Source organism: Lactuca virosa, chromosome 6 (genome assembly GCF_052849685.1).
Source record: "Lactuca virosa cultivar CGN04683 chromosome 6, Lactuca_virosa_CGN04683_v6, whole genome shotgun sequence".
In the NCBI taxonomy this organism is placed as follows: Eukaryota; Viridiplantae; Streptophyta; class Magnoliopsida; order Asterales; family Asteraceae; genus Lactuca; species Lactuca virosa.
This window is the reverse complement of record NC_136431.1, coordinates 104,943,827-104,970,352: the sequence shown is the minus strand read 5'-3', so window position 1 is coordinate 104,970,352 and position 26,526 is coordinate 104,943,827.

The following is a 26,526-nucleotide window of genomic DNA, read 5'->3' as shown; positions in this document are numbered from 1 at the left end:
GACTCCAAGACTCCATCCTTTTGGAGTTGGGCTATGCGATTCTTGTTAACATGGCCAAGGCGACAATGCCACAAGCATGCTTTGTCCAAACTTGTGGACGAATCAATATTCAAAACATCATTTCCTAAATTATCTATAATTAACACAGATTCATAAATCCCATTACAAGGTAATGCATTGAAATAAAAGACACCATTCAAATAAGCATTAATAGAACCATTACTATTATCAAACGAATATCTGAAACCTTGTCTAAACAATCCATGAAAAGAAATGATGTTCCTTGCCATATCTGGCGAATAGCAACAATTATTTAAATCTAGCCCTAACCCATTACTCAACACTAAGGAATAAAGTCCGATCTTGGTGACTGGTGAAGACTTCTTGTTTCCTATGATCAAGTTTATCCTTCCATGCTCTACTTCCCTACTTTCTCTTAGCCCCTGCAAATCAGAACAAATGTGGTAACCACACCCAGTATCAAGGACCCATGAAGTAGCAAGTGATGAGTTATTAGATTTAATTAAATACATACCTACAAAGGTGGGCTTTATTTTCCCATCCTTAATATCCTGCAGATATTTTGGGCAGCTTCGTTTCTAGTGGCCCTTCTGGTGGCAATAGAAGCACTCTGCTTCCTTGGGGTCAGAAGAGGGTTTAACAGAACCTGTTTTGGTCCCACTAGAAGAGGAACCATCTTGGGGCTTACCCTTTTGGTGGCTCTTAGAAGGAGCCTTCCTCTTCTTTCCCTTTCCTTGGCCAATTGCCAACACATGAGCAGCTATAGTAGATGATGATGCAATAGATTTGTCCTTGAGGTTGCTCTCAGCTGTCCTCAGGAGCCCTTGAAGTTTACTCACGGTGACCTCTTCCTTGTTCATGTGGTAGGTCATTCTGAACTGGTTGTAGCAGGAAGGCAAGGAGTGGAGGATGATGTCGATAGCCAAATCCTCATCAAACTTAACATTAAGTTTGAGAAGACGATCAACATACCTTTGCATTCTTTGCAAATGAGCAGTTAGGGATTCTCCACTCCCCATCCTAGCGGTGATCATGTTGGTAATGATCTCATAGCGCTCTTGCCTCGCGCTTTGGTGGTACCTGTCCAGCAAATCTTGATGCATCTCATATGGATACATGTCCTCATAGGACTTTTGGAGTTTGAGGTTCATGGTGGCCAGCATGATGCAATGAACTTTCGTCGCATCACGCTCGTGGGCCTCAAAGGCGGCCATCTCTTCAGGAGTAACTTCTTCTGGGTTGATCTTTTCTAGTTTCTCATCGAGGACATATTTTTTGTCCTCGTAGCGAGTTATCATGCGAATGTATCTCATCCACTCATTGAAGTTCGACCCATCAAATGTCACCTTTTGACACAGGTTCATCAACGAGAATGACCCAGAAGTGTTGTTGTTTGCGTTTGCGTTAGACATCTGAAATAGAAAGGAAAAAGTTTGATTAGAAATGAATCCCGAATTAAACACCCAAATGAGAAATTAGGGCTAGGATCCAACAACATTATTTACAACTTAGAAAAGGGATGCCGTAATCTAAAAGTAAATAATTTGAAGGTAAGTAAATGACGATTCACTAATTTTCACCATGAAAAACGAAAAGAGATTAAGTTTTAAATGTATTTGAAAATTCCTAGATTTCTTTTGAGATTCATTGAACATTTCAATGGCATGTTTAAATCTCGATATGCATTTCAAATTTGCGACTGGGATGCCGAGGATCACAAACAAGTTGTGAATAACCATGCAAATCAACATGGTGCACCCAATGTCTCTATCACCTAATCAATGTGCTGGTTAGCCATGCACGCTCCATTGATCTATGATAAACATCGAGCCACCCTTTCTCACCAATGTCAATCCTAAATTAGTGTGCCGGTTAGCCACGCACGCTCCACTAACGTTTGACAGGGGTACAAAGTGTAATTCCATGGAATAGCATCATTTTCACATTTTACCCTAAAGTAACTAAGATTGAGAATTTATAAAACAATGTAGTTACTTTAATATTTTCATTATACTTGTAATGAGGAATTAAGTGCCCTATCCTATCCGTTCGGCTAACGACCCTGCACCAGTCAAGCAAGCGGTAGGTGTGAGTGTACACCCATTAAGCGCCATTTTATAGGCAGCAACCTTATACCCACCTTATAGACTGGCTTCGTGAATGAGGCCTACTAGCGATAAGACTAGCTTATTCTTATATATATATATATATATATATATATATATATATATATATATATATATATATATATATATATATATATATACATATATTAATCTTGTAATAGATAGAGTATAATATTGAATTTTAAACTTGGAAAATTCTAAGGGTTGAAATTTAAATTTTTCAAAATTAAACTTTTAATCAAAAGATTAAATTTCAAAACTTGAGGGCAAGTTTTGAACTTTTCAAAACACAAGGGATCAAATAACAAATAATATAAATCAAACAATTAATTTAGTGATTATCTATATTTGACCTAATTCAATTTCTTGCAACATAAGTTACCCAATTAATTCAAATAATCAATTTTAATCATATAAGGAATTTATTATCTAATCAATTGGTAATTATCTTGTGTTTTGGCAAGGACAATCTTTCAATAACAATAAAATTCGAATTTTATAAGTTAAAAACATATAAGGCAATTATTCTTCACCAAAACAGCAAGAAATCCCGAGATATCCTCTGTCTGAGTCCCAAACTCGCCGAGTAGGGCCAACTCGCCGAGTCCAGATACTGACTCGCCGAGTTGGTTCGGGCAGAGGCAAGAAAATCATTTTTCAGCAAGAATTCGACAATTGCATCACATACAACAGAAACCAATCAAGGCTCTGATACCACTGATGGGTTTTATGCATAAGAACAATCCTATGTGCTCATACAAACCCTAATGCTTGGATCTAGGTTTCTCTATTGTACATGCAATGAATCCAAGACTTACAAACCCTAATCTAGAATACATAAAATCAAAATTAACATATAACATCAGATCTAGATGTTTACCTCTTCAAATAGTAGCTTGAATCTTCTTCTCTTGAGCTTAGAATCACAATTGTAATTCCTCTAATGGATCACAAACATCACACAAGCAAGAAGGCAACTTTGAGAGAGAGGAGGATGCTAATTTTCGGCCTAGGGTTTTCTCTTGGGAACAAGTGGCCGGAAATTGCATGCAAGGGTCTCTATTTATACTATAGGCTGCTAGGGTTTCAGTCTAAACCCTAATGGATACCTTAGCCACCAAGTAGCCCAAGGAACCTTCTGGAATAGGGCCCTTGGACGAAAATATGATGATCCCTCATCATAATTTCGTTCCCCCTTAGTCCATTAGGTTTCCCAGCCCGAAACTCAACTATCACACATTTGACAGTTTATGCCCCTTCATTTAATTAAACTCTTTTAGTCACCAAATTAATTCCTAATTAATTTATGACTAATACTAATTAAATAAATATGATTTCTCTTTTAATATATTATTCTTATAATATATTAATAAACCATAATATCCTCTCTCTTTCCTTAAATTACCTTGTCAAGTTGCTTTGGTGAAGGCAACCCAAAAGGACCATGCATAACCGGGTCAAGTACATACCAAATATAGTTACGGGCTTAGACACTAATCCAACAGCTGCTCCAATCTCTACTTTGTTTAGAGGTGTTGTTTGATTGTTTACTCGATTGAAGCTATGATTGCGTTGGTGATGAATGATCATTCGTTGGTCTCTTGTAGGATATTGCTTTGTCCCATTATAATTTGTTGAAGTAGAGATGAGTCGCACGAAAGTACTGTTGAAAATATAATTGATATTACTACAATCGTTGATATTAATTGACTTTGATAACGTAGTAGTCTTCGGTAATCGTAATTCGTAATGATTTACGAATAGGTGTGTTTTCGAAGGTGTTCTTAAATATCTAATAGGAATATACGTAGAGTATCATGACTGGATAATTACGGTTCTATAATAAACATCAGACATGATTAATGTTTATGAGGATTTGCAACACTTATTTTTCTCAGGCATAAGACGTTACTTGATTTCGAGTTCCTTAGTGCTTTTCCTTTGTGTCTTGAACGTGGATCTTGCTTGAATCTTCTAGAATCTTTAAGTGTTTTAGTCTATCAACTACCGTATCCAAGTTTAGTTGTGCATCGGTCTGACCATAATTAAACATAGGTGATCAGTCTACGTTTAGTTGTAGTTCGACCCATGTACAATAAAACTCAACTAAGTAATTTGACCTAAAACCTTGCGTTGTATTCTTATCGAGGGTTTGGGTTTTCTATATTTTTAGGTTATATACATGTGTTCTCATCGCGGGACTGAGTTCATACATAACTATATATCTTAATGTTTGTTGTATACACGGGTATTATTAATTATTGTTTGTTACTTCAGGTCTAGCTGATAAGGCACCGGCCAGTCAGGACAGTCGGTGGGCATGATCATTTTAGCATATAGCCGTTCTGAAATCCAGCAACCCAACGCGACGAGTCTATCCTGTCACCGCTCTCGTAAGTCGTCCTTAGTAGTATAAATAAGAATACTTTTTATTTGTAGGTTAAGGGATATACCTAAACCTAATATTAAGCCCTAGACTATAGTCGTTGTTTCCTAAGAAAGTAGTAGTTCGCTATAGTCAATAGCTCTGATACCAATCTGTCACACCCCCAGCAGGCGGCGGGAACACCAGGCGGTGTAACGTCATTCCTTGTATCACAATTATATAACATATAATGAACAGTACAAAAGAGTTTTATAACTACATACCTTTATTGATGATAGAAAGTTACATTATTCTTGTTTCGTAGTATTTATCACGTAGTGTCCGAATGATCGCACATGTCTTAACAGATATATGTTCCATACGAACATAAAATATAATAATAAAACTTCTCCTGTTCCAGAAACATTCAGCTTATCCAGTTTTTGAAAACAAATGCATTTTGAAAATACATCAACATAAAGTTGGTGAGTCCACAGGTTTTGACTCTGAGAAAATAGTATTTTTCCATGTTCGAAAAGTGTAAAACTTTGTTTTAAAATGTCTTTCAAACTTATACTTATCTCTAACATATAGTATATATCCTAGGTATAATAGTTTACATACCAAATAAGTGATATACCTATAAGTTTCATATACTATGAATACAAGTGTTTGTAATCCCATACAAACAAAGGTTGCAACGTATAAATCTTATTTCAATTCTATACGAGTAAAACCGCTACGCATAAATCTTATTTCAATTCTATACAAGTAAAACTGTTACATATAAATCTTATTCAATTCTATACGAATATGTATGCTAGGTATAATTGTTTACATAATGAATAAGTAGAATACCTACAAGTTCCTTGTACTTAGAGTATAAGTATTGGGGAAACTTATACTTAACATTAATACTTGTATATCGACAAAGTATAATATTTCTAAAATTGTGCTACCATGAGTCCATAACTGCTGCTGTATGACTAGTTTCAAACCTCTGATTAATGCTACAAGTTTTGCACCTTAAGATAAATTTCACATGCTTCATCGACACCGGATAACAATAAAATGGGCAAGTTCGTCACCTGCCAAATCTTGGGTTGTAGCTAGCAACCACGGGTGGGGATGTCAACCCACATAGATCTATACATAACTTCCTCGCTCGCACGAGATTAACGGTTACAGGTCAGAGACTTTGTCGATGAATATAATAGCTCATGTAGACTTTGTCGGCTTTTTATAGTTCTAACAGCAAAAGCATATTCATGTCTAAAATCCTAAGTTACTAGACTTTGTTTTAAACGTTACTCCTAATTTCTATAATACTTAGGCAGTACAACAACTATAACTTGAAATAAAACCAGGTTTTATCTAACATAAAACCAATAATAGTGACATACTTTGCAATTAGTACACATAACTCCCGAGTATAACTCCGGGGCTATATCACACATAATATATATAGAACTCTCGATTATAACTCAGGGTCTACATTAGTATAATAACATGCTAACAAGTTTAAGATAGTTGTATGTTTTAGATATATTAGATATATTCTAAGTATATACGATATAAAACAACTATATCCTGGTTAATATAACTATTTATGTTAATACGAAGATACTACAATATAAACATAATATTAACGCATATACAATATTTAGCATGCATTTTCCCCTTAAACCATTAAAAAGCGGGGCCGTGAAACTCACCCTAGTAGCGTGATCTATAGAATCTAAACGGTCAGAGGCTCTACGTTATCAAGCTCAGGAAGGGAAACGGACTTCGTAAAACGAGAGAGAGTGAATGGGAATGATGTAACGATTGAATGAGCCTTGATGGCTATTTATCGGCTGTTTTGGGCCCTCTCACGTCGTGAGAATGATAGGCTCATGTCGTGAGATTCCATGAGTCATCCCGTAGCCTTCCAAGGTGTTTTCTAGCATCGAATAGTGTCTTAGAGCATGCTCACATCGTGAGAAAACATGCTCACATCGTGAGCTATGGCAGCTAGGGTTTCTGCCACGTGTCATGCCCTTAGACAACTGCATCTTTGGAAGGTAATAACTTTTGCATACGAGCTCCGTTTTTGATGTTCTTTATATCCACACATAGGTATTTCCGAGTACAACAACTTTCGTTTAGACTCCAATAGCTAATTCTAATTCGATTTTATATTCCTCTTGTTATAGAGGCTATAGTGTTAGCATTTATCATAACTTCTTCATGCGAAGTCAGATTTAGACGTTCTATATATTTTGGGAATCGTATAGACTTGTAGTGTTGAATGAAAATGTCAATAAAGATTAAAATAAATTGGTTATAATATTTATGGGAATTATCTTTGAACTAATTTTGACTGGTGTTACACCATCTTAGAGCGAAAGGCGCTCAACCGCTCATCCATAATCTTTAGAATACCCTCCTAGACTGTGCCAAAGATCACAAGAATCTGCTCAAGAATATTGTGTGTAATATCAGAGGAGAATAACTCCCTTGTCTTCTCATCTAGCTGCCCGGCTCTAGAACCCAAGCCTGAGCCCTCTCCAGCACCAGAACTACCAACTGGTCTGCCTCGGAATGTCACCAAACTGAAAATAGACCATATAAACCATCAGAATACACATCGAAATATATATATATATATATATATATATATATATATATATAGATATATATATACATATATATATATATATATATATATATATATATATATATATATATATATATATATATATATATATATATATATATATATATATATATATATATATATATATCAGGGAAACACAAACTTCACAGGCTCCCTGGTTTCATCGCAACTTTCCTTGACTCGAGTACGGATCCTCTTCTTCCAGTAGTACCAACCCATACTACCTTTCACATCTATCCGTACTTTCCACAAGAATTTCCTTGACTCAACCAAGTTACTTGTGTTGGATTAGTGTCTAAGTCCATAACTATTTTACTATGTAGTTGACCCGATGGTGCATGGTCCTTTTGGGTTGCCTTCACCAAAGCAACTTGATAGGATGAATAATGGAGAGAGAGGATTAATTATGATTTATTAATATATTATGAGAATAATATATTAGAGGAGAAATCATATTGTTTAATTAATATTGGTCAATAATTAATTAAGAATTAATTTTGTGGCTAATAAAGATTAGTTAAACTTAGGGGAATAGAACTATCAGTTGTGTGATAGTTGAATATTGGGCTAATGGACTACATATTAGAGGAGTGGACGAATTCTATGGGGGAAACCCATTAGAAATCATCCAAGGCCTCTAAGGAGGGAGTCAATGGGCTGCTTAGAGCTTAAGCAGTCAAATTAGGGTTTCCTAGTTCAAAACCCTAATAGCCTAACTATAAATAAGGACCCCTAAGCCCCAAAAACGGGGTGAAGAGTTTCCTTAGGGTTTCTAGACGTTTTTGGGTGCCTCTCCTCTTCTCTTTCTTCATCCTCTTGCTCTTGGTGTTTGTGGGCCATTAGAGGTGTGACATTTGTGACACTAAGCTTTCTAAAGCCAATTCCAAGAAAGGAATAGGTTGTTATTACTACATAACAATCAAAGGTAATTTCTAAACCCTTAATTCAGTTCATAGCATGATAGATCTAGGGTTTATGGCTTTAGATGATTATTGCATGTTCATTAGACAAACTAGATCCAAAGCTTTAGGGTTTGCATGTACACCATAGGAATGATGCAGTGCTCAAAACCCAACAGTGGTATCAGAGCCTAGGGCTGTTTGTTTTTGAATTGATGCATATTTGATCGTTTATTGCTTGAAAATCGAATTTTTTTTGGTTCTGACTGGCTGACTCGCCGAGTCATATGGTGAACTCGCCGAGTCGACTGAACTCGACGAGTCCAGGCCAGACTCGACGAGTCAAATGGCCTGGCAGCGTATTTTCGCGTTTTCTTGCTGTTTTGGCTTGGGATACTTACCATAAACGTTTTTAATTAGTAAAATCCGATTTTTATTGATTTTGGGTGAATATCCTTGCCAAAATAGTAGATAATTGACATTTAATCAAATAATTGTTGTCGTATAAGATAATGTTTAATTATTTAAGTTATTTGGTGAATTATATTGTAAGTAATTGGACTAGGTCCAAATTAGATAACCACAAATTAATTGTTAATTGCCTTATTTGAATTGTTGATTTAGAATGTTCTTGATAAAGTTTGGAAAAGTTTTAATTTTCACCCTTTAGGTTTCATAGTTTTAAATTTCAACTTAAAAGTTTTAATTTTGAAATTTAAATAATTAAACCCTAATATTTTGAACGGTTTCAAAATTTGTCCTCAAGTTTTGGAATTTAAATTTTTTGATTAAAAGATTGATTTGGAAATATTTAAATTCTAAACCCTAATGTTTTGAAATGTTTCAAAACTTGCCATCAAGTTTTGAAATTTAAATTTTTGATTGAAAGTTTAATATTTTTTGAAATTTTAAATTCTAAAACCCTAGTTTTGAAATGTTCAAATTTTACCCTTATGGTTTTATTAATTTAATTAAAAGTATAATTAAAAGAGAGTTAATAAATCCATAATGACATGATTTATGTTTAATCAAATTAAAAGGTATAATTTATTAAATTAATCCACCTAGTATTTTAAAAGTGTAAAATACACCCTATACTATATATAACATTAAAAGTCTAATATTATATATGTACAACTTAAACTGCTAGTCTTACCGTTAGTAGGCCTCATTCACGAAGCCGATCTATAAGGGGGGTATAAGGTTATGGCCTATAAAATGGCCGTTTAATGGGTGTCCACTCTCACCCACCGCTTCCTTGATTGGTGGAGGGTCGTTAGCCGAACGGGTAGGATAGGGCAAACCCTTTCCATTAAAAGTATAATGAAGTATAAAGTGACTGAATGTTTTTACAAAAATTCCCAATCTTAGTTACTTTAGGCAAAAGTGAATTTGATGCAATTCCATGAAATTACACTTTGTACCCTTGCGAAGACGTTAGTGGAGCGTGTGTGGTTAACCGGCACACTAAGTGGTTCTAAGCAAAGGTAGCAAAGGGTGACTCAATGTTTGTCATAGTTCGGTGGAGTGTGTGTGGTTAACCAACACATCGAATAGATGACTGTAACATTGGGGGGACCATGTATATTTGCATGGTTATTCACACCCTGTTTTGTGATCCTCGGCATCCCAGTCACAAATCGAGGGGCATATCGAGATTTAAACATGCCATTGAAGAGTTCAATGAATCTCAAAGGATCTAGGAGTTTTTTCAATACATTTAAAACCTAATTTTTTTTTCGTTTTTCATGGTGGAAAATTAGTGAATCGTCATTCACTTACCTTCAAATGTTATGCAATTTGGGTTACGACATCCATCTCCCAAGTTGTAGAGTATTGTGTTGGGTCCTAGCCATAATATCTCATTTGGGTGATTTATTAAGGACTCAATCAACTAACTTGATTTTTCTCCCGTTTTGTAGATGTCTGAATCTAACCATGGTCTTCCCGAATCCCAAGGAAAAGGTTTTCCTGCTAAAAGTGAAAGTATGTTGCACTATGAAGGTGAAAGATCGATCCTTGCATTATGGACTAGCTTGGTTTCACTTCCTCCACCTCCTCCCATTATTCTCTCAAACCTACAAGACATAAGAATTGAAAGGTTCAAAATCACTAAAGCCCTACTGGCGATGAAACATGAAGATGGAAAATCTGTGTGTGCTCACATCCTAGAGATGAAATCACACATCGATAGGTTGATAATGTTGGGTGCGACTTTCCCAAAGGAGTTGGCTGTAGACTAGGTTCTTAAGTCACTCCCTGAATCATATAATAAGTTCAAAAGAGAGTATTATATGATGGATCTTAACGTGACCCTCATTGACCTAACTTACATGCTCACTGCTGCTGAATCAGAAATGATTTGGCAAAGTAGTGGAGCATATTTGTCTGGTAACTCAACCAACCATGCATCCGTGGACACTCCATAAGAACCCACCTGTTTCTGTTGACAAGAGAAGGGGCGTTGGATACGAAGCTTCCCAGAGGACCTGAAGAATCTAAGAGATGGGAGAGTCAAGAAGTATGGCTCTGCTTCAGGTAAAATCCACTATCTAACTCCATTAAGTTCATATTCATTGATTCTAAATACATAATGTGATAAGATTACATTTGGATGTTTTGTAGGATCAGAGAAAATAGAGGAAGCTTGATGGAAGAGCAAGATGAGTCTGATCACCAAGAAATGGATTACGATCGCATGGATTCGAAGATCAGATTTTGAGCTTAGAAAGTTATGATAGATTTGTTAGGAATATTTGATTACATAGTTTTTCAGTTGATTGTGCGTTGTAAGGACGTGTTTTTCCGCTGCTTTATGAATAAAATAAAATTTTGGTTTGACTTATTTATTTATATCTTTGCAATGAAATCGTTGTGGAAAATTGATGTTTGCGTATTTCTATAATAAATGGACGTGATTCTTAGTTATATTATTTATGGAAATTTTCTTAGTAAGGAAAGATTCCCATCGCCCAAGTTTCAATTGGACAGAATCTTGGAATCATATGATTTGAATCATATGATGTATGAAAATCTTGATACTTAGAAAATTTAAGACTAATTCCTTAAGAAAGAGCCAAGTGAAGGACTAGGAGAACGGGTTCACGATGATGTGCACCGGTTAAGTTCGTCATAAATAACAATTAGATCATTCGTCATATTTACTAAAGGATTAGTGAATGTGGTTATGCTTATAGGATTAAGCATGATTCTGAACCACTGAAAAGTTTCAATGAATGGCAGAATGAATGAGAAGAATCAATTAGGCAGGAAGATAAGAAGTTTCTCCAATCTAAGAAGAAGGGAGAGTACTTATGTATCAGGTTTTATGATCGTCTTAATTGTAAAGAACCATATTACAATCCATCCTGTAAGGATACCTTAGTGTACTAGTTTGGCTAAGAAAAGGAATCAGGAATTGCTATAGTGGTTAAGTCGTTAAGATAAATCATACTTCGTTCCAATATCGAATATTAAAATTAAGATTGTGACATTGAGTGACACATCTTAAGTAGGTTTGTAAAACTTATCAATTGTGGAATAGAGAAAGTTATCTTATTCATACACATTTGGAATTTGTAAGTTGTAATGTCTTGAAGAAGACAAAGACCAACAAGAACAAATTAAATTAAGTGTTAGTCTTTATAGAATTCCGCACTAACTCTTGAATATTTGTTTTGTCAAGGAATGTTTCTTGACAAGAGAATCATATATGTCAAGAGGTCAGTGGGAGTATAAATGATCTTGAAAAGCTTCAAGAATAAATCAAGAATGAACCTAATCAATGATCACTAGCACACGACTTGAGGTTTGTAACCTATCGTGTTGACAAAATTCTTTTTCTGTGCCAATCCTTTTGAGTAATTATGCATATGAGTTCTACGAGTTCTCAATAGAATGCATAAGGCAAGCACCTTATTCAATGAAAGTATATTGACATGAATAGATGAGCTGCTAGGCAACTTGGAAGCAATGGTGGGACCGTTGATGGCAAGAAATTGAGAATGAACAAGTTCTGTCCATAAGAGTTTGAATTTGTCACAAACATTATCTTTCGATTATGCTTATGGCAAATTCACATGGATAGGAACACATACACCATAAAATCTAAGTGTCATAAGGTTTCTCTCCTTCATAAAAAATGATTGTGAGGAAACTCTTTCACTAAGAGAGATTTTAAGGAGATAGCGATTATGTAAATTGCATTCTCAAAATTCGATTATGATTACGGCATCCCTTTTCATAGTTCGAATTGTGAGATTTGGTAATCGGTCTGAACATTTGGGACTTAGTAAAATAGGTTCTGAATTAGTTTAGACACACATGTGAGCTGTCTTAGGAAAGGTGTGTGATTTTGAGAAGCTTAGATAAAGGCTTATCGAAGCATATCGTATTAGAAACATTGAACCTTGGAAGTCAATTAGTATTGTTTTCTAGAAGTTTAGCAGGTTTCTGAATACGTGTCAAAGCTAGTGGGAACATAAATGTTATGTTAGAATGGATATAATCATCATGTTAGTGGGAGCATGATTATTATTTAAGTATTGCAAGTTGGCAATATTAATTATAGAAAAACAAAAGTTTCACTTTGCAAAGTTGCAGGGGTAGAAAAGTTGTTTTTGCTATAATTAAGGGAGAGAATGTTGTACTTCGTTTCAAATCTAAAAGCTTAGATCGAGAAATTTTAATTGAATTTAGTCAAGGATATATTTATTATTTTCATTCTCAAAGTTCGATTATGATTACGGCATCCCTCTTCATAGTTCGAATTTTGAGAACATGGCAAATAGAAATATTATGACAATATTATAGCAAGAAACTGGTAAAGTATCACGTTTTCGCTGCGGATCGTATCACATACGCTTCGAGTATAGGATCGATTGCATATGCTGTAATATTCGACCGTTCTAAGATTTTCCAGATGCCTAGGGCATTTAAAGGGAAAAAGGGAATAAGAACCGGATTTGACTAAAATAATCAAACAACTGACAAGGACAATCTAAGGTTCGCCAAGGATTGGTCGCTTGTGGATAGTTGGAAGTATAGTCATGGATGGACCATATTGTCATTATTATGAATAGATAAAATTATATTTAGAATGAGTTGTCATATGGAAAATATGGAAATGTTTCCATATTGGGAGTTGGACATCGAGAATCATGTCTAGATTACAAACTTTTATGCAAAAAGAATGTTCAAAGGAATGTACTTTGAATGTGAGACTTCACAACTATGGAATTGTCTTGTAAACAATTTCCAATAGAGCACTTTGTGATTTCATTGGCAAAGTCTTGGTGACTTTGGCGCTATGACATTACGAAAGGACCGTTGCATAAAATGCTAGAATCTAACATATTCTAGTAGTGGCGAGAATTTTGTATTCTTACACTAATGGATTAGGAATTGTGAAATGAGTGTGATTGAAAATGTCATTCAATTATACTATTTCACAAAGTAAGGACCATAGGTAAACATAATGTGCATGCTAAGAGCATGGGACAATTGTTATTATAATTCAAGTAAGAAGTTGATTACCCGAAACAACAAATAATGAGTAATCAATATGGTGATTAAGTAAAAGGTTTTTTATTTATACTCAAAGGTATGAGGCCATATAGGATTAGTATTATTCTTGTATTTCACTTTGCATGTTTTGACTTCCCGAATAATAATATTATTCAAACCCTCCACAGCCGCTCATTCTTTGGAAGTAGGAATGAAAGAAGACTGTCATGAATCTGACTGTAGATTGTCTAAAGTGTTTTAGAAATAGCAAAAGTTTGCTGCAGGGTTCATGAGTGCTGCTATAAGATTAGAGTATTGGAATAAACCCACGCTCACTTGGATCGCTTCATGGATTTTATCACGAGTGATTGGTGAGACGGTAATATATTATATTCTTGAAACCGAGATGTGTGAGTTGTATCTTGCGAGTCGGTTGCACATTGATAATATGTAAACGCACCAGTAACTTGGAGTTATAAAACGTATTGTTGTGTGTGGTTCGGTGAGTGAGTACAAGCGAGCATTGAGTTGAAGTTTATCCGTTCCTTTTACCCAAAGTGGGATAAAAGGGATATTTGTGGGCCCCTCGATGATTTAGTGATGACACCTAAGCGCTTGGCTAAGCCAGGACTAAGTTGATGTGTTCAATTGTAGTCTGTTGTCAGTCGTCATAAATCGGAAGTCGGGAAACAATATATAGACAGAGAGTGATTTAAATCCATGTCTCAGTCTATACGATATCAAGAATGGAGGAATATATGATCCCTTATCTGAAGGACACACTTCTGATAAGATCAGAGTTGACAGCGGCTTTTGAAAGCTACGATTGCGGATCAGGATCTGAAGTCATATGCAGAATATTTATTAGACTTATCCAAGTGGGAGACTGTTGGATTAGTGTCTAAGTCCATAACTATTTTAGTATGTACTTGACCTGATGGTGCATGGTCCTTTTGGGCTGCCTTCACCAAAGCAACTTGATAGGATGAATTATGGAGAGAGAGGATTAATTATGATTTATTAATATATTATGAAAATAATATATTAGAGGAGAAATCATATTGTTTAATTAATATTGGTCAATAATTAATTAAGAATTAATTTTGTGGCTAATAGAGATTAGTTAAACTTAGGGGACTAGAACTATCAATTGTGTGATAGTTGAATATTGGGCTAATGGACTCCATATTAGAGGAGTGGACGAATTCTATAGGGGAAACCCATTAGAAATCGTCCAAGGCCTCTAAGGAGGGAGTCCATAGGCTGCTTAGAGCTTAAGCAGTCAAATTAGGGTTTCCTAGTTCAAGACCCTAATAGCCTAACTATAAATAAGGACCCCTAAGCCCCAAAAACGTGGTGAAGAGTTTCCTTAGGGTTTCTAGACGTTTTTGGGTGCCTCTCCTCTTCTTTTTCTTCATCCTCTTGCTCTTGGTGTTTGTGAGCCATTAGAGGTGTGACATTTGTGACACTAAGCTTTCTAAAGCCAATTACAAGAAAGGAATAGGTTGTTATTACTACATAACAATCAAAGGTAATTTCTAAACCCTTAATTCAATTCATAGCATGATAGATATAGGGTTTATAGCTTTGGATGATTATTTCATGTTCATTAGACAAACTAGATCCAAAGCTTTAGGGTTTGCATGTACACCATAGGAATGATGTAGTGCTCAAAACCCATCAACTTGATGTCCATAAAACTTCCCTCACAGATAAGGATCCCAACACTAGATCTCATCCTAGGTTTCTCTTAGGGGTAACTCCACACCACTCTCCACGATCAAATGCAGAAGGAACTCCTGCTAACTCCCTCTAACTAGCTCACGAATATAATTACATACCACTAAACCCAGATAATTCTTCGAATACGAGGTCTCACACTACAACGGTTGGACCCAAACAAGAGATACGCAATAGAGTTAAAACCTAACCTTCTAAAATTATTTAGTTCTCATAGTATGTAACTTAGCATATCCGCATACTAGTTAACTGAAGTTAGTTAGAACTCCTAGAAAGCACAAAGCAAGCATCATTTGGGCATCAAGTAACCAGAACCAAGCACAACCTAATCATGCCATCCTATCGTTGATTAATCAGTACTAGCATGCAAGTCTACATGCTCATACAATAGGAATACAAAGGTATCTTTCCTAGCATTCTATCATGAAAAACTGAGCAGATCCTTAGCCCTAACTTGCATGCGATTTCACAGATTCACAGATCAATTCATATCAAATAACATGTATGGGTAACTTAGGAAAACTTACTTGAGCTCGGAAGATTGCATGCACCACACCCTTTTTCTTTTATTAAAACCATTTTTATAAAACATTTTCTTTTTGAAATTTCTACCAAACCCTCAGTCTGAGTTCATACACACTCGAGAGTGTGCCCAAATCCCACAAACTAAGGCTCTGATACCAACTTGTAACGTCCCAAAAATATGACCCAAAATTTTCTTTTTTAATTTAAATAAAACAATATTCCAAAAACATCATCAATACAATCGAGGTGAAACTAAGTGTATCAACATCATATCAATCAGAGTAACTCACAAAAGTAGAACTATGTGGTGTGTGCGATACAGTCATTTCGAACTCTTCACCTTGCAACCAGAAGTACCTGAAACATAAACTGAAAACTGTAAGCACATAGAATAGTGAGTTCCCCAAATTACCCCATACCATACATAATAAATCATATATTGGGCCCCCGCCCTACATCAGGCCGCACCCTCTATCGGGCCGCACCCTCTATCGGGCCTCGCCCGACATCGAGCCCCGCTCGGTATAAAGATCTGTTATTCTTAGGCGTCGTCTGACATAGGGCCCCACCCACTATACACATACAATATATATCACATAATCATGCTAACACATACAATGATCATAAAACAATAGCATATGTTTCAGTCATCGGGCCTCGCCCTACATCGAACCCCGCCAGCTATACATAGCAGCACAAAACACATGCAAGGGTCACGCATACTCCTAGCATCCTAACATAAACAATAAGGGTCGGCATTGGTGTCTTAGACCCGCTAAACCAAGTGAGGAAACTCACCTCGACTGCTGAATCTCACAGAAAATCCCTAGCTGTTGGTCCGACGAATCCCCGAGCTATCAATACAAAAGAACACCTTATTAACATTTAGGTTCCAACCCATATTCAACAATCCATACATGGGGTAAAAAGACCATTTTACCGCTCACCTAGTTTGGTTCAAGACTAAGGCCCAAACTCACAATCTAAAAGGCCTAAAACCAATTAGTCATCCAAGGCCCATTTATGGCCCAAATTTTCAAATTGGGCCCAAACCCCTACATGGGCCTTACCCTAAAGCCAAAAAAATTTCTAGTCTTAAACAATTTTATTCAGATGGCCCAATAAGAACTCAAACACCCAAGCCCAAAAGAAAGCCCAAACTCGAAGCCCAAAATGCAAAAATCCATCTGACTGAGTATGTGGGGCGTGCTCAGCTGTATGCTAAGCATACACGCTATATGGGTTTTATGTCAATGCGTACCGACTTGTACGCCCATCATACTCACCAGTTAAGCCAAAATCTTCCTTAAGCACTTAATCATTAAGTCTAGAAGTCCAAACCAGAGATCTGAATTCTAATAAATGTCTAGAACCATAAACTTACTAACTTGACTTTGCATGCCCCAAAAGGACCCAACTTCAGGATATAGCACTCTACTTTCACTAAATAGACACAGTCTCATGCATGGATGATTCTAAACCCTAAAGGTGCCAACTTTGTGTACTTTGAACCTCAGAAACACCAAGAGTGGCAACTTAAAGCTCCTGGAATGGTATTAAACTACTAGATCTCATTCATAGGGCCAAAAAGGGACCAAAACTGATATATATATATATATATATATATATATATATATATATATATATATATATATATATATTAGATCTATGCCATTAATGAACAAGTTCATAGCTTTTTACCTCAAACAAGCTGGAAATGGAGTACAAAATTAGGATCCACAAGCTCTTCCTTGATCAACAATCTTGCACCAAGCTTCTACTTCTTGATTATGGACCAAAACACACAAAAATGGACACAATGAGCTCAAAACACAAAGGAGAGGTTTAGGTTTTCGAATATGAGTCTATGAGGTCAGATGAGGCTGAGAAATGAGGGTTTCATGAGCTATAAATGTGCTTATATAGTGTCCAACCCCAAAATTATGGGTTTCATTAAATCACACGTATGACCCAAATACATGGATGTACGCCCCGCATATGTGTCCAGAATACCGTCATGGCCTCGCATGAGTACACTAAGTGTACCATGTGATACACCCCATGTACTATACAAGGACTAAAATGAAACTTATAAATACACAAGGGTAAATAGCGAAACATACCAGGATTCATGTGTGGCTGGTGTAATCACCTCTTCCTTCAACGGATTTGGCATCTCTATTAGGAATCTCAACAGGTCTCTCACATGCATCTTTAGTTTTTTTTGTTGAGAATGTCGGCTCTATAAGTCGTATGTAACACCTGGTTTCGAATCATTTTATTGCTCGGGATCGTGACCTGAAGATCAGTGATCATAAGGCTTCGGGCCTTGGAGAGAAAGAGAGAGATTTGGACCCTTCTTGGAGGTGGTTATTAAATATTAGGTTATCTAGAAGTTCGGTTAGTGTTTTGGAGCCCAAGGGTACATTGGTAATGCGTTAGTTCGGGCCTTTATGGATTTTGGAATGTAATTCGAAAAGAGTTAAGTCAAGGTTGAGTTGGTAGAAGTGTAGAGCTCCTTATTACCTTTCCGTGGATATAAGGAACATCGAAATAGGACGTGGAACGAAGAAGTTATGGCTTCTGGAAGTTTGATGGTTTAAGAGCTAAGCCTAGTACGCTGGGCCTACAAGGAAGTACATTGGGCATACTAGACAAAAGGAATGCCGACACCCTATAGAGTACGCTGGGCGTACTAGAAGTATGTGGGGCGTACTCCAGCAAAATGAAAACTCTAATTTTTAGGATCCTTTCCCTATTTAAAGACCATAAGTCCCTCAATTCCACGTCCTTTCAGGCTCTATTACTCATTTAGTGCAATCTTGACCCCAAAGCCATCTTGAGTGCATTTGTGATCTCCCTTGAGTGTTTGTGGTGTTGTTTAGTGGCTTTGAAGGAGAAGGAAGTTTGGGAAGAAGCAAGGAAGAAGAAAAAGCTTGTAGATCCAGAGCTTGTGCACCATTTTCAACCTATTAAACATATAAATTTTGAACCTTGATAATTTCAAGATTAGATCTAAGTTTAGGGTGGAAAATGGTATCTTTTAGTCCTATAGTTTCGGTTCTTGGAGTATGAGCAACTCCAAGCCATATAAGTTATCCTTTTGGACTATTAGAAGTGTTTTGAGTCATAAAATCTATATCTTGATGGTTAAGCCTCAGCCATGCAAGTGTTAGTAACCATCCAAGTGAGATAATGGACTTAATTCATGGTTTGAGCCCCATCCACGCATGCAAAAGCTTAAAGTTTGCAACTTTATGGCTTAAGACGTTATTTTGAGCTTCAATCTAAGTTTTGGATGTAATAGCTGAATGGATTAAGACTTAGAAATGTAGATAGGCTGACTGGCCAGTATGCTAGGCATACTCTAAAGTACGTTGTGCGTACTGGGTCAGTGTCCCGAGTCCAGATTGCCACCAGCATACGCTGGGTGTACGAGCCATGTACGCCTTGCGTACGCAGTCTGTGGGCTTGGATGATTTGGGCTCATATCTATGTGGGCATTGGACTTGTTTAGGTTGGGCATCAAGCCCACCAATGGTAACAAGACATTTTTGGGTCTAAGGCCATGCTAGGTGTTCTTGGGCCATGTTAGGCCTTAAAGGCCCCATAGTCGGGCTTAGATGTCTTTTTGGGTTTTTATGATTTTTGCGTTGGAGGGAAGGAGGCCCAATAAGGCAAATGTTAAGGAGGCCTTTGGCCTTAGGTCAAGAATTAAGGTTTTGGACCTTCAAGTTAGAGTGCGGCCTAATTACTAATTAGGATTTTATGTTTATGTGTTAGTAAGTGGATATCACGACTCATCCGTCGAGTGCGATTTGATATCTTCAGTCTGAGGTGAGTCTTCCTTCGCAGTATCCGTGGGTTGAAGGCACCAATGCCGGCCCACTAGTTTATGATGTTGTGTGATGATTATCCGTTATGTCTATATTTGCTTAATGACTCTATGATTTCTGTTAAGATATTATGTGGTACTGGTAGGGGTGAAATAGACCCCGTATCATGCTGAAATAGACCGAAGGGGATTTTCAAGCACCTAGATATGCTTTATAGTATCCGGTTGAAATACACCGAAGGGGTAGGAAAGCACATAAATATGCTTGATAGTATCTGGATGGAATAGACCGAAGGGGTAGGCAAGCACCCATATATGCTTGGAAGTATGTTTTTTAGTATGTGGTATTTTGGGGGAACTCACTAAGCTTTGTGCTTACAGTTTTTAGTTCATGTTTCAGGTACTTCCAGTTTGAAGGGGAAAGGCCCAACCTGATCGCACTACATCACCCTATTATTTCTGCCCTTAGTAATTTTAGGAATTTGTACTCTGATAACATGTTACTATGACACTCTTTTGTCTATTTTGATATTAGTGTTTTATGATTTGAATGCAATTAAAAACAAAATTGTATCTGTGTTTTTTGGATGTTACAAGTTGATATCAGAGCCTTGGTTTGAGGGATTCGGGGATACTCTCTGGTGCGCCTGAACTCAAACTGAGGGTTTGGTAAATTTCTCTTAAAAAAATAATAACTGTTTTATTAAAGTAATTTCTAATAAAAGAAAAGGGTGTGATGTGTGCAATCGTCCGAGCTCAAGTAAATGATTCCCATAATACCCATACATATTTGTTATGATTATAGGTAATGAGAAATGTGATGGGTTTTTGAGCATTCTAACACTTCCTAAGTGTACATGCAACCCTAATAACCTTGAATCTATGTTTTCTCTATATACATGCAAATTTCTTTTTCAAGGTTATTTCCTAACTAGCATGGCATGGGGATTACATAAAACATAAAAACTAGTAGAAATACATACCTTGTTGTTGCTTGGATTCCTTCAAGACTTTGTGAGCCTAGCACCCCAAATGTTGTGCCTCAAATGCTTCACACAACACCACAAGACTTGGAATAACTTGAGAGAATACTTCTAGCACTCAAAATCGGTTATGCCCTCTCTAGTAACACTAGGTCCACTAGGTCCTGATTTTGCTAGCCATAGGGTTCCTTTTATAGTGTTGTCACAATTAGGGTTTACACATGAATGCCCTTAATTGTCATGACTCTTGATTTCCCATGACCCATGGGTTTGTAACTCCCATGGACTATCCATGGAGCTCCATATGGTTACATCCATAACCCATAAACCATGGATCATTAATCCACCATAAAAGAATTGATGATTGTCATAATTAACCCTATATATTTAATTAGTCTCACTTTGATCACCAAATTAATACTAGAATAATACTTGATCAATACTAATTAAATAATATTATTATTAATATATTAGAACTTATAATATATTAATAATCATAAGTGCCTTATTCTCTCATTTAGTCTATCCAAGTATTGCAATGCCATGCAACCCAAATGGACCATGCCGGGTCGGGTCAAGTACATACCAAATAAAGTTATGGACTTAGACACTATATCCAACAGTCTCCCACTTGGATAAGTCTAATAACTATATTTGCAAATATGACTTCAAAATCCGACTAGCAATCGTAGCTCTTTCAAAGTCTCTCGGAACTGAGATGATGATGATACGCCATTTAAGATAAGTGATCATATAATCCTCTGTTCTCATGATATCAGCCGGACAAACACATGGAACATGGTCTTACTTATTTTCCAGCATTTGTTTCTCGATCTCTGATTTGTTTCGACATAGAACTAAATTGAACACATCAACTAGGTTCTGACCGGGCCCGGTACATAAGTCAAAACCAAATCATCGAGGGGCCCAGATATCGCTTCTATTTCTAGAAGGAACAGATAAACTTCGACTGATATGCTTGTACTAACTACTTGTTGAATTATTCACAAAGGCACGTTTTATGACATCGAGTTACCAATGCGTTTTCGTACAATCAATGAATAACCAACTCACAGTCAACAACTCATATCTCTAGGTTTGAAGATTTATATGATATTACCGTCTCACGATCACTCGAGATAAATTCCATGAAGTGATGCAAGTGAGCGTGGGTTGGATCCAATACTCAGCCCTTATGAGTACTCATGAATGTTGTAGCAACCATTGCATTGTCCAAAGCACTTTTAGACAAATCATACAAGCCAAATTCATGACAGTCTTAAATCAATACTTACTTCCAAAGTTTGACTGACTGTGGATGGTTTGAATAATAACATAATTATTCTGGAAGTAAAAACATGCAAAATTGAAACATAGTAAACAATCAACACAAGATAGTAACACCTTACTCATAAATAAATAACAACTTTTATTTATCATCAAATGTCAATTACATTTTACAAGTTTCAGGAATCTAATTATTGAAACTAATATCATCCCTCAGCCCAATGCGCCTCGCATGCTGTAAATGCTTAACACTGCTCAGTCCCTTCGTGAGGGGATCTGCCGGGTTCTCATCTGATGATACCCTCTTAGCCACGAGGAGTCCTTCTTCTATTCGATGTCTGATGAAATGGTATTTTCTGTCAATGTGTCTAGATCTCCCGTGATCTCTCGGTTCCTTAGCCAAAGCAACCGCACTTTCATTGTCACAGAAAATTTCCATTGGCTCCTTTATAGCTGGTACAACTCCAAGGTCTCCGATGAAGTTCTTTAGCCATATCGCCTCCTTAGCTGCTTCACTTGCTGCTATGTACTCCGATTCACAAGTAGAATCAGCTACTGTCTCCTGCTTGGAACTTTTCCAAGTAATTGCCCCTCCATTTAGGATAAAGACCCAGCCTGACTGAGAGCGGAAATTATCCCTATCAGTCTGGAAGCTAGCATCGCTATATCCTTCCACTCTCAAGTCATCACTGCCTCCGAGGGTAAGGACCCAATCCTTAGTCCTCCGCAGATACTTGAGAATGTTCTTTACCGCTGTCCAGTGTGCCTTGCCAGGGTTCCCTTGATATCTACTGACCATGCTCAAAGCAAAGGCCACATCAGGGCGAGTACAGGTCATAGCATACATGATCGAGCCCACAGCGGAAGCATATGGTATATGACTCATCTCAGCTATCTCAGCCTCTGTATTCGGACTCTGAGTCTTACTTAGCTTGGCATTACTCTGGATTGGTAATTCTCCTTTCTTGGAATCTTGCATACTGAACCTCTTCAGTACCTTATCCACATAAGTACTCTGACTAAGTCCAATTAGTCTCTTACTCCTATCTCTCAATATCCTTATCCCTAGGATATAGGTAGCTTCCCCAAGGTCCTTCATAGCGAAACACTTCCCAAGCCAGGACTTAACCTCCTGCAAGGTTGGGACGTCGTTTCCTATGAGAAGTATGTCATCCACATACAACACCAAGAAGCTAACTATGCTCCCACTAGCGCTGACATACACACAAGACTCATCCTCACTCCTAGAAAAGCCAAACTCTTTGACTTTCTCATCAAAGCAAAGATTCCATCTGCGAGATGCTTGTTTCAATCCATAAATGGATTTATCAAGCTTACACACTCTATTAGGGTATCTTGTATCGACAAAACCCTCTGGTTGAGCCATGTAAACATCCTCAGCCAACTTTCCATTAAGGAAAGCGATTTTGACATCCATTTGCCATATTTCATAATCATGAAATGCAGCTATGGCTAACAATACTCTAATAGACTTAATCTTAGCTACTGGTGAGAAGGTATCATCATAGTCAACTCCCGGAGTTTGAGTAAAGCCCTTCGCAACCAGTCGCGCTTTGTAAGTATGTACCTTTCCATCCATGTCGGTCTTCTTCTTGAAGATCCATTTGCACCCAACTGTCTTACGACCTGGTACATTGTCAACCAAGTTCCAAACTTGATTGTCATACATGGACTGAATCTCGCTGTCCATAGCCTCCTTCCATTTAGCAGACTCAGGGCCTGCCATGGCTTCCCTATAATTATTAGGTTCATCCAAATCTATTAGTGTACTATCACTAATAAATGTATCACCTTCAGTGGTGATGTGATAACCATAATAAAAATCAGGTGTGTTCCTCACCCTAGTGGAACGTCTTGGAGGTACAGACTCATCTATCGGATCAACAGGAGTTTCCTCCTCAGGTTGGTCGATAGCATTTGAGGTTCCTTCACCACTTGACTCTTGAAGCTCTTCAAGGTCAATTTGCCTCCCACCGTCCCCTTGGCTTATGAATTCTCTCTCACGAAAGACTCCTCTTCTTGCTACAAAAACCACATTATCACTGGGTCTGTAGAAGAGGTAACCAAAGGATCTCTGTGGGTAACCGATGAAAATACACCTCTCACTTCGAGGTTCAAGCTTATCATGAGTCTCACGCCTCACGAAAGCTTCACAACCCCAAATCTTGATGTGGTCCAAATTGGGAACTTTCCCAGTCCACATCTCGTGAGGTGTTTTGGCAACCTTTTTAGTAGGGACTAGATTAAGGATATGGGCGGCAGTCTCTAAGGCATACCCCCAGAAAGAGATTGGTAACGAAGCTCGACTCATCATGGAACGAACCATATCCAACAAGGTTTGATTGCGCCTCTCAGCTACACCATTCAACTGTGGTGTTCTGGGAGGTGTCAATTGTGAGACAATCCCACATTCCTTAAGATAGTCAAGGAACTCAATGCTAAGATACTCTCCTCCCCGATCGGATCGGAGCATCTTGATGTTCCTGCCCAATTGATTCTCCACTTCCTGCTTAAACTCTTTGAACTTTTCAAAGGTTTCTGACTTATGCTTGATTAAGTAAATATATCCATATCTACTGTAATCATCAGTAAAAGTCACATAATAGCGATTAGCATCCCTTGTAGCAACTCTGAAGGGCCCACACACATCCGTGTGTACAAGGTCCAACAAACCTTCACCCCTATCACAAGTACCTGTGAAGGGTGACTTTGTTATTTTTCCAAGTAAACAAGACTCGCAACTATCATCTGACTTGAGGTCAAATGATTCCAAGACTCCAGCCTTTTGGAGTTGGCCTATGCGCTTCTTGTTAACATGTCCAAGACGACAGTGCCACAAGGATGCTTTATCCAAGCTATCTGAAGAATCAATATACAACACATTATTTCCTAGATTGTCTATAACATTCACGGCTTCATATACACCATCACAAGGTAATGCTTTAACGTAAAATACATCATTGTAATAAACATTAATAGCACCATTTTTATTATCAAATGAAAATGAAAAACCTTGTTCGTACAAGCCATGAAAAGAAATAATATTTCTCGCCATTTCGGGCGAGTAACAACACTTATTCAAATCTAACATTAACCCATTATTAAGCAATAAAGAATAAACTCCTATCTTGGTAACATGTGATGCTTTCCTGTTGCCCATGACTAAGTTTATCTTCCCGTGCTCCACTTGCTCACTTCTTCTTAGTGCCTGCAAATCAGTACAGATGTGAATACCACAACCTGTATCAAGCACCCAAGAATTAGCATTAGATGAGTTATTAGACAATATTGTGTAAATACCTGCATGGGTGGGTTTAACCTTCCCATCCTTTACATCTTGCAGATATTTAGGGCAGCTTCGCTTGAAGTGTCCCTTATCCTGGCAATAGAAGCACTGTGCTTCCTTTGGGTTTGAAGAAGGAGTAATGGGACCTTTCTTTGTCCCACTTGAAGAGGAACCATCAAGAGTCTTACCCTTGGTACCCTTCGAAGGGCTTTTCCTCTTCTTACCCTTTCCCTGCCCAATAGCCAGAACAGGGGTTGTTGAAGGAGTAGAAGTAGCAACCGCTTTACCCTTAAGGCCATTCTCAGCTGTCCTTAAGAGTCCTTGAAGTTTGCTAAGTGTGACTTCCTCCTTGTTCATATGATAAGTCATACGAAACTGATCATAACTTGGAGGTAAGGAATGGAGAATGATGTCAATCGCCATTTCCTCAGGAAATTCAACATTTAGCTTCAGCAACCGGTCAACGAACCTTTGCATCTTCTGCAAGTGACCGGTGATGGGTTCACCATCCTTCATCCTTGCGGTTATCATGGAGGAGATGATTTCATACCTCTCCTGACGCGCGCTCTGATGGTACCTTTCCATCAGATCCAGGTGCATCTCATAGGGGTAGAAATCTTCATAGGATTTTTGAAGTTCAGGAGTCATGGTGGCCATCATGATGCATGCTACTTTAGTAGCATCCTTTTCATGTGCAACAAACTCCGCAAACTCTTCAGGAGTAGCAGTGGCTTCATTCACAACCTTAAGCTCCCTATCGAGGACATATTCTTTGTCCTCATAGCGGGTAATCATTCTGATGTTTCTGATCCACTCATTGAAATTGGATCCATCAAAGATGACCTTACCACACAAGTTCATAAGGGAAAAGGAGCCTGTTGGGTTTGAGCCAGAAGCATTGTTGGAAGACATCTGAAAGGAAAGAAAGACAAGTTTCATTAGATTAGGAATCCTTAATAATTCACCCAAATGAAATATTAAGGCTAGGATCCAACAAACTATTTATAGTTGGAAGAGGGATGCCGTAATCCATACTATAAAATATTTGAAGGTAGGTAAATGACGATTTACCAATTTCCACCATAAGAACAAAATATTTTATTATTAGGTTTTATTGGTTTTTGAAACTCCTAGATCTTTTGAGATACATTGAACTTTTCAATGGCATGTTTGAATCTCGATTGTGCCCTCTCAAGTTTGTGACTGGGATGCCAAGGATCACAAATAAGGTGTGAATAACCATACAAATTGACTTGGTACCCTCAACAATATTA